Below are 8865 nucleotides of genomic sequence, written 5' to 3'. Positions count from 1 at the left end.
TAGATTTGTCGTCTTGAAAAATTATCTGGAATATGTCTTGTCTCTCCATTTGGCATACACTCTCCATGCTTTGAAAAGAAATCCTTCATCCATGACATTGCAGTATTTGATAATGGACCAAACTGTCTTTTATGACGTACTTCTGAATAAAATGTGGGATCCTTTTCCAAATTTTCTTGAATTCTCGAGAGACGAAAATTCCCAATCGAATGAAACATTTTGAAACCTTTTCTACAGATAAAAAAAGTCCCAATATGATAATCATAACCTGACAATGTAGATTGCATGCACCCAACTAAATATGAATTTTGCATGCTTTTATTCATTGACAAATATCTCTTCCTATTTTCTAATGCAAATTTGAAATCCATATGTTTCAAGCAATCTTTTTGGCAACATTCACTTGAAATGAGAGCACTGATAGAACTTCTTCTCGTCAGATATTCTGCTCTACCCCTTGTATAACTAGAACAACTTGCATTGATACGAAAAGGTCTGCTCCTACTCCTTGATACAATGTTTCTTGGCAACATCTCCATCATTTGATCATCATTTGTATAAGGCTTTTCATCATCATTATGAGGAATGTTATCCACACTACGATCATCTCTGCTTTTCAAATATTGACTTGGAGGATATTCTTCATCTTCTGCTTCTTCAGTGCTACTGTCGTAGTCCTTAGAATTCAGACTGAATGGAAAATCTGACTCGATGTTTAATGGATATTCTTCCTCATATGCATTGCCAGTGCTACTCTCATGGTCCATAGAATTAGGACTACGTTGAAAATGTGACTTACTTATTGAAGATGCTACATCCCGTCCTTTGTCACTGCTACCTTTATACTCATTAGAATTAGGACTAAGTGCATCATCATGTCCTTCATCACTGCTGCTCTCATAGTCCGCAGAATTAGGACTAAGAGGACACAGTGACACTCTATTATTTTGAAATTCGTCATCACGCTCTTCATAACTATTGCTCTCATAGTCCGCAGAATTAGGACTAAGTGGACACTTTGGTACTCCAATCTTTTGAATTTCATCATCCCACTCTTCATCACTGTTGCTCTCATAGTCCTTAGAATTTGGACTAACTGGACACCGTGACACTCCATACTTTTGAAAATCAACATCATGCTTTTCATCACTACTGCTCTCATAGTCCTTAGAATTAGGACTAAGTGGACACTTTGACACTCCATACTTTTGAAAATCAACATCATGCTTTTCATCACTGCTGCTCTCATAGTCTTCAGAATTAGGACTAAGTGGACACCGTGACATTCCATTCTTTTGAAATTTGCCATCATGCGCTTCAAAACTGTTGCTCTCATAGTCCTCAGAATTAGGACTAAGTGGACACCATGACACTCCCTTCTTTTGAACTTCACCATTATGCTTTTCAAAACTGCTGCTCTCATATTCCTCAGAATTAGGACTAAGTGGACACCGTGACACTCCCTTCTTTTGAACTTCACCATTATGCTCTTCAAAACTGCTGCTTTCATAGTCCTCAGAATTAGGACTAAGTGGACACCGTGACACTCCATTCTTTTGAACTTCACCATCATGCTCGTCAAAATTGCTGCTCTCAGAGTCCTCCGAATTAGGACTAAGTGGACACCATGACCCTCCATTCTTTTGAACTTCACCATCATGCTCTTAAAAACTGCTGCTCTCATAGTCCTCAGAATTAGGACTAAGTGGACATCGTGACACTCTGTTCTTTTGAACTTCACCATCATGCTCTTCATCACTGCGGCTTTCATAGTCCTTAGAAGTAGGACTAAGTGGAATCTGTGACTCTTTATTTATTTGAAATTCTCCATCCCCTCTTTCATCAGTGCTGCTCTCATAGTCCTTAGAATCAGGACTAAGTGGAAGAAGTGACTTTCTATTCATAGTGGAAGAATTCCCGCTATGTTCATCAATATGAATAGAGTTGTTACGCGATGAAGAAGTTGATGGTGTATAAATCGAAACTTCACTATCAGAACAATCCATCCCTTTCAAATAGAAGATGTTGAATGATACAAATGGAGAGTCTCCTAAAGATATTATATAGCTTAAAGAATGAAATTTTCCCTCCAAAAAATTTCGCGAAAATATTTCCCTCCAAAAAGTTTCGCGAAAATATTTCCCTCCAAAAAATTTGTTAAATTTATTTACCTTTATTACTTTGTTCTAAAATTTATTGGAAAATGTAAACTAAATTTTTTTATGAAATCATAATTAAAATTGTACACTACAACTTCTACAATTATTATAATAGTTAAGCCATATAATATTCGCTTTCCAATACTACAATATTCACTTTAAAATATTTTAAAACAAATTATCCCACATTCAACCTGTTGTAAAACAAATCAATAATATTCACTTTATAATATTGTAAAACAAATTATCCCATATTAACCGTACAGTAAAACATCCTTGTAACTTCACTTACATATTAAAATTTCATTATCACTATTACTAACATCACATCCAGGCTTTCTGAAAATCGTTGAAAGAGGTTGTGAATTTGTGGAGCAGCTAAATCGCTATCAACAACATAATCAACGAAGAATTCTCGCAACTAAAAGGTAAGTTAAATTTTTTTCTTGAAAACTTTCATATTAAATTAGTTTCATGAAAAATCGTGAGCATGGTGGGCCCGGTCAACCTCATTTTCTTAACACCAGTGGGTGCTCCACACCCCCCTTGCCCACCCACCCGGCCCCTCCAGGTGCCTTAACAGCGCCCCCCCTCACCCGCCTGCCCGGCTCCTCCAGGTGCCCTGACATCCCCCCCTCACCCGCCCGGCCCACACACCCCGTCCCCCCTCACCCGCCTGCCCGGCTCGACCCGGGCACCCTAACCCGCCCGCCCCATCCCTCCGGTTGCACCACCCACGCCCCCCTCACCCGCTCGCCCGGCCCGAGCGCCCTCACCCGCCCGCCCAACCCCTCCCGGCGCCCTCACCCAGGCACCTCACCCCTTCGGGCGGGCCACCCACCCCTGGGCGCCCTCACCCGCACGCCCCACCCACCCCCGGGTGCCCTGACTCGCTCGCCCGGACGGCACGGGTGCCCAGACCCGCCCGCCCCACCCGCCCGCGGGCGCCCTGACCCGCTCGCCCCACCCTCCCCCGCCCGCCCCGACCCGCCGGCCCCACCCTCCCACGCCCGCCCTGACCCGCCCGCCCGATTGCCCCACCCACCCGCCCGCCTGCCCCACCCGTGGGCGCCCTCACCTGCCCGCCCCACCCACCCCCGGGCCCCCTCAACCGCCCGCCCGACCCACACCCGAGCGGCCTCACCCGCCCGCCCGACCCACCCCTGGGTGCCCTCACCCGCCCTCCGCCCGCCCGCCTCACCCACCCTCCGCCTTCGGCCTCACCCGCCCGCCTCACCCACCCTCCGCCCTTATGGAGGCGCACCTGGGCCGCCCGTGCCCTTGCCCGGCAGGCAGGGTGATTCCGGGAATCGCCCTGCCTGCCGGGCGAGGGCACGGGTGGCCCGGGTGGCGCCTGCACGAGGGGGGCACTGTAAGGCCTTCGCGACTCGGGCAGGCGTGCACGATGGGCGGACAGTTAACGCGATGGGCGGGCGCACCTTTGCACGACGAGCGGGCACTCCGTGCACGATGGGCGGCGAACGATATGCAACGCTTCTCCGGGTATGCGATGAAGTGTGACGAACAATCGAGCCACTTGTGACAAAATGCGACGATACATGGAGCACATAACACTTAGTGCGAAAATGGAAAGGAGAGCGAAAGCTTTATACCACGATTTGGAGAGGCTTACGCATTAGCAAAGCCGACTTGCAAAAAAGGTTAAAGCGTGGGCGTTATGACATGTTTATGGGGTCGGCCTTAAGGCTGACACCCCTTCACAATGGAGCAGGCATGCGTATATATACATGGACGCAGAGCTTCATTTGCATCAAGCAGAGTTCACACATAGAGCTCGCTATCTCTTCTACATCAAGCAAGGGCTAAAAGGGCGCAGAAAAGTGCGCATATCTCATGCGTACAAGAGAGGAGTGCACAGATTTACTGAGAGCTGATTATAGGTCGACGAAGTACGGTTTTAAGGTGATTTTGTGCAGAACCGAGAGGAGGAGTTCTTGGTGTCTCGGGTGAGTACCCTCCTACCATAAGAGGTTGGCAAATGGTTGTAAAAGGCTGTCTTTGCCTTGGTTGTAAATATTTCTAAGTGTTGGCTTGAGGTCTGTCAAGCACACTTGTATGATGTATTATTGAAGAACTGTTATAATATATTATTGTTGGGCAGACTTGTTCGGGAGTTGCCCCTCCCTTTATACTTGGTTGTAATTGTGATATTCTTGGTAATTGCATTTGGATAATGAATGAGTATGGGCTTCATTAAGTATAAAGGCTAATGCATTTTACTTGGTTGCGAAACACAAACTAAGTATCGGTTGTGAATTAGGCGTAGTCCGCACACATAAGTATTGTTAAAAAGAAAGTGTGGGGTGGTGCCACACCTCGCCGGCACGGTTGGAAGAATACCATAGGCTTGGGGGCGTGACAGGCGCCCTCGTGCAGGCGCCACCTAGGCCGCCCGCACCCTTGGCCGGCAGGCAGGGCGATTCCGAGAATCGCCCTGCCTGTCGGGCGAGGGCGTGGGCGGCCCGGGTGGCGCCTGCACGAGGGGGGGCGCCCTCGTGCAGGCGCCACCCGGGCCGCCCGCGCCCACGCCCGGCAGGGAGGGCGATTCCCGGAATCGCCCTGCCTGTCAGGCGAGGGCGCGGGCGGCCCGGGTGGCGCCTGCAAGAGGGGGGGCGCCCTCGTGCAGGCGCCACCCGGGCCGCCCGTGCCCTCGCCAGGCAGGCAGGGCGATTCCCGGAATCGTCCTGCCTGCCGAGCGAGGGCGATTCTCGGAATCGCCCTGCCTGCCGGGCGAGGGCGCGGGCGGCCCGCGTGGCACCTGCACGAGGAGGGGCGCCAGCGTGCAGGTGCCACCCGGGCCCCCCGCGCCCTCGCCCGGCAAGCAGGGCGATTCCAAGAATCGCCCTGCCTACCGGGCGAGGGCGCGGGTGGCCCAGGTGGCGCCTGCATGAGGTTGGGCGCCCTCGTGCAGGCGCCACCCGGGCCGCCCGCGCCCTTGCCCAGCAGGCAGGGCAATTCCGGGAATCGCCCTCCCTGCCGGGCGAGGGTGCGGGCGGCCCGGATGGCGCCTACACGAGGGGGGCGCCCTCGTGCAGGCGCCACTCGGGCCGCCCACGCCCTCGCCCGGCAGGCACGGCAATTCCGAGAATTGCCCTACCTGCCGGGCAAGGGCGCGGGCGGCCCGGGCGGTGCCTGCACAAGGGGGGGCGCCCTCGTGCAGGCGCCACCCGGGCCGCCCGCGCCTTCGCCCGGCAGGCAGGGCGATTCCCGGAATCGCACTGCCTGCCGGGCGAGGGCGCGGGTGGCCCGGGTGGCGCCTGCACGAGGGGGGGCACCCTCATGCAGGCGCCACTCGGGCCGCCCGCGACCTCGCCCGGCAGGTAGGGAAATTCCCGGAATCGCCCTGCCTGCCGGGTGAGGGCCATTCCTGGAATCGCCCTGCCTGTTGGGCAAGGGTGCAGGCGGCCCGGGTGGCACCTGCACGAGGGGGGGCGCCCTCGTGCAGGTGCCACACGGGCCGCCCGCGCCCTCGCCCGGCAGGCAGGGCGATTACGGGAATTGCCCTGCCTGCCGGGCGAGGGCGCGGGCGGCCCGGGTCGCGCCTGCAGGAGGGCGCCCCCCCTCGTGCAGGCACCACCCGGGCCGCCCGCGCCCTCGCCCGGTAGGCAGGGCGATTCCCGGAATCGCCCTGCCTGCCGTGCGACGGTGCGGGCGGCCCGCCGGGAATCGCCCTGCCTGCCGGGCGAGGGCGCGGGCAGCCCGGGTGGTGCCTGCACGAGGGGGGGCGCCCTCGTGCAGGCGCCACCCGGGCCACCCGCGCCCTCGCTCGGTAGGCAGGGCGATTCCCGTAATCGCCCTGCCTGCCGGGCGAGGGCGCGGGCGGCCCGGGTGGCGCCTGCACGATGTTGGGCACTCTCGTGCAGGCGCCACCTGGGCCACCCGCGCCCTCGCCCGACAGGCAGGGCGATTCCGGGAATCGCCCTGCCTGTCGGGCGAGGGCGCGGGCTGCCCGGGTGGCGCCTGCACGAGGGGCGCCGCCCCTCGTGCAGGCGCCACCCCAGCCGCCCGCGCCCTCGCCCGACAGGCAGGGCGATTCCCGGAATCGCCCTGCCTGTCGGGCGAGGGCGCGGGCAGCCGGGGTGGCGCCTGCACGAGGCACGCCCCCGGGTGGCGCCTGCACAAGGAATCACCCTGCTTGCCAGGCGAGGGCGTGGGTGGCCCGGGTGGCGCCTGCATGAGGGGGAGCGCCCTTGTGCAGGCGCCACCCGGGCTGCCCGCGCACTCGCCCGGCAGGCAGGGCGATTCCGGGAATCACACTGCCTGCTCGGCGAGGGCGCGGGCGACCCAGGTGGCGCTTGCACGAGGTTGGGCGCCCTCGTGCAGGCGCCACCTGGGCCGCTCGCGCCCTCGCCCGGCAGGCTGGGCGTTTCCCGGAATCGCCCTGCCTACCGGGCGAGGGCGCGGGTGGCGCCTGCACGAGGGGGTGGCGCCTGCACGAGGGGGGGTGCCCTCGTTCAGGCGCCACTCGGGCCGCCCGCGCCCTCGCCCGGCAGGCATGGCAATTCTCAGAATCGCCCTGCCTACCAGGCAAGGGCACGAGTGGCCCAGGTGGCACCTGCACAAGGGGGGCACCCTCGTGCAGGCGGCACCCGGGCCACCCGCGCCGTCGCCCTGCTTGCCGGGTCAGGGCGCAGGGGGCCCGGTTGGCGCCTGCACAAGGTTGGGCACCCTCGTGCAGGCGTCACCCGGGCCGCCTGCGCCCTCGCCCGGCAGGCAGGGCGATTCCCCTGAATCGCCCTGCCTGCCGGGCGAGGGCACGGGCGGCCCGGGTGGCGCCTGCACGAGGGGGGTCGCCCTCGTGCAGGCGCCACCCGGGCCACCCGCGCCCTCGCCCGGTAGGCAGGGAGATTTCGAGAATCGCCCTGCCTACTGGGCGAGGGCCCGGGTGGCGCCTGCATGCGGGCGCCCCTCGTGCAGGCGCCACCCGGGCTGCCCGCGCCCTCGCCCGGCAGGCAGGGCGATTCCGGGAATCGCCCTGCCTGCTGGGCGATTCCCGGAATTGCCCTGCCTGCCGGGCGAGGTCGCAGGCGGCCCACGTGGCACCTGCATGAGGGGCGCTGTCACGCCCCCAAGCCTACAGTAGTCTTTCAACTGTGTCGTCGAGGTGCGTCACCACCGAACACTTTCTTTTTAACAATACTCGTGCACATGGACTACGCCTAATTCACTTGTCCTTACTTAGTTTGTGTTTCTCAACCAAGTAAAATGCATTAGCCTTTATACTTAATGAAGCCCATACTCATTCATTATCCATATGCAATTAACCGAGAACAACAATTGCAAACAAGTATAAAGGGAGGGGCAACTCCCGGAAAGTCTGCCCAACAATATATTATAATCAGGCTTTCTTCAATAATACAATACAAGTGTGCTTGACAGACTTCAAGCCAACACTTAGAATAATTTACAATCAAGGCATAGATAGCCTTTACAATACATGTGCTAACTTCATACGGTAGGAGGGTGCTCACCCGAGATACCAAGAACTCCACCTCTAAGTTCTGCACAAACTCTGCACGTTCTTCACCCAACACTCGGTTTACTGTACCAAACAACGACCAAGTAGTAACTTTGCGCAATCCTCAACTCATGCGCATGAGCTATGCGCATTTACCCCTTAGAATTGTGCCTCTTTTACCCCTCTTTGCTTGTGCGTACTCCAAGTGCGAAAGTTGATGAGTGCTCCAAATGAGCTCTGCGTTCATCCATATATACACATGCCTGTGGTAATACGTGGGGTGTGCAGCCTTAAGGCCGACCCCCAAAACTATAATAATATTCCCATCGTATAACTCTTCGCAAGTCGCCTTGCAAGTTATTGTACCAACGCGTACATATCGTTCACCTCTCCAAGTGTCGTCGCATGTTAAGTCTTCGTCGCATCTTTCGTCGCACTTGTGGCGCCCGTCCGTCGCATTGTTTACACGCCCATCGCACCAACGCGCGCCCGCCGTGCCCGCGCGCCCGTCGCAATCGGCACCCAACCAAGCCAAGTTTGTGAAGACCTTACATCCTCCTCCACCTGAAATCGTTGTCGTCCTCGACAACATATCATCTCGGTAGCCATCCACCGAGATCAATATCCATGATGCCAACTCCCCTCACATATGGCAAACATCCCTGTAACATATATAAAGCTCATCTCCATCATGTCTCATCTTAGCAACCAACTATCACCAAGATACTCCATACCAATGTATGTCATGTATCAGATGTCGATGATCATCGACCACCCTGTCACAATCTCCTCATGCTGCTATCCACCATGGAAGGTTGATCCCTCCAACTCAAGCTACATGTCCATCGCAACAATGTGTCAAACTCCATCATGTCATCACCACCATGTGCAAAACTACCCATGATATGTCAACAAGTGCTAACACACCTCAACCATGTGCCAACATCTCATCTCAACAATATGTCCTATAACGGAAGTCATCTCAATCCATGATGATCAACCATCATGTCACAATCTCCACATGCTGCTCCATCGTGGAAGGCTGGTCCCTCCATCCAAGCTGCCTGCTTACTACAACATATCGTGTCGACCTCATCATGTGTCGTCCTCATGTGAACTGCTGCCATGATACTCCAACAAATGCTAACACATCTCTGCACACTGTCGACCCCCATGTCTGAACTAGTTGGGTAGCTAATCCAACTATCACGCCCAAACAATGAGAAT

Source organism: Pinus tabuliformis, chromosome 1_2 (assembly GCF_031772625.1).
Source record: "Pinus tabuliformis cultivar Carrire ecotype Pingquan chromosome 1_2, CPIR1, whole genome shotgun sequence".
Lineage (NCBI taxonomy): Eukaryota > Viridiplantae > Streptophyta > Pinopsida > Pinales > Pinaceae > Pinus > Pinus tabuliformis.
This window is presented reverse-complemented; position numbering follows the sequence as displayed.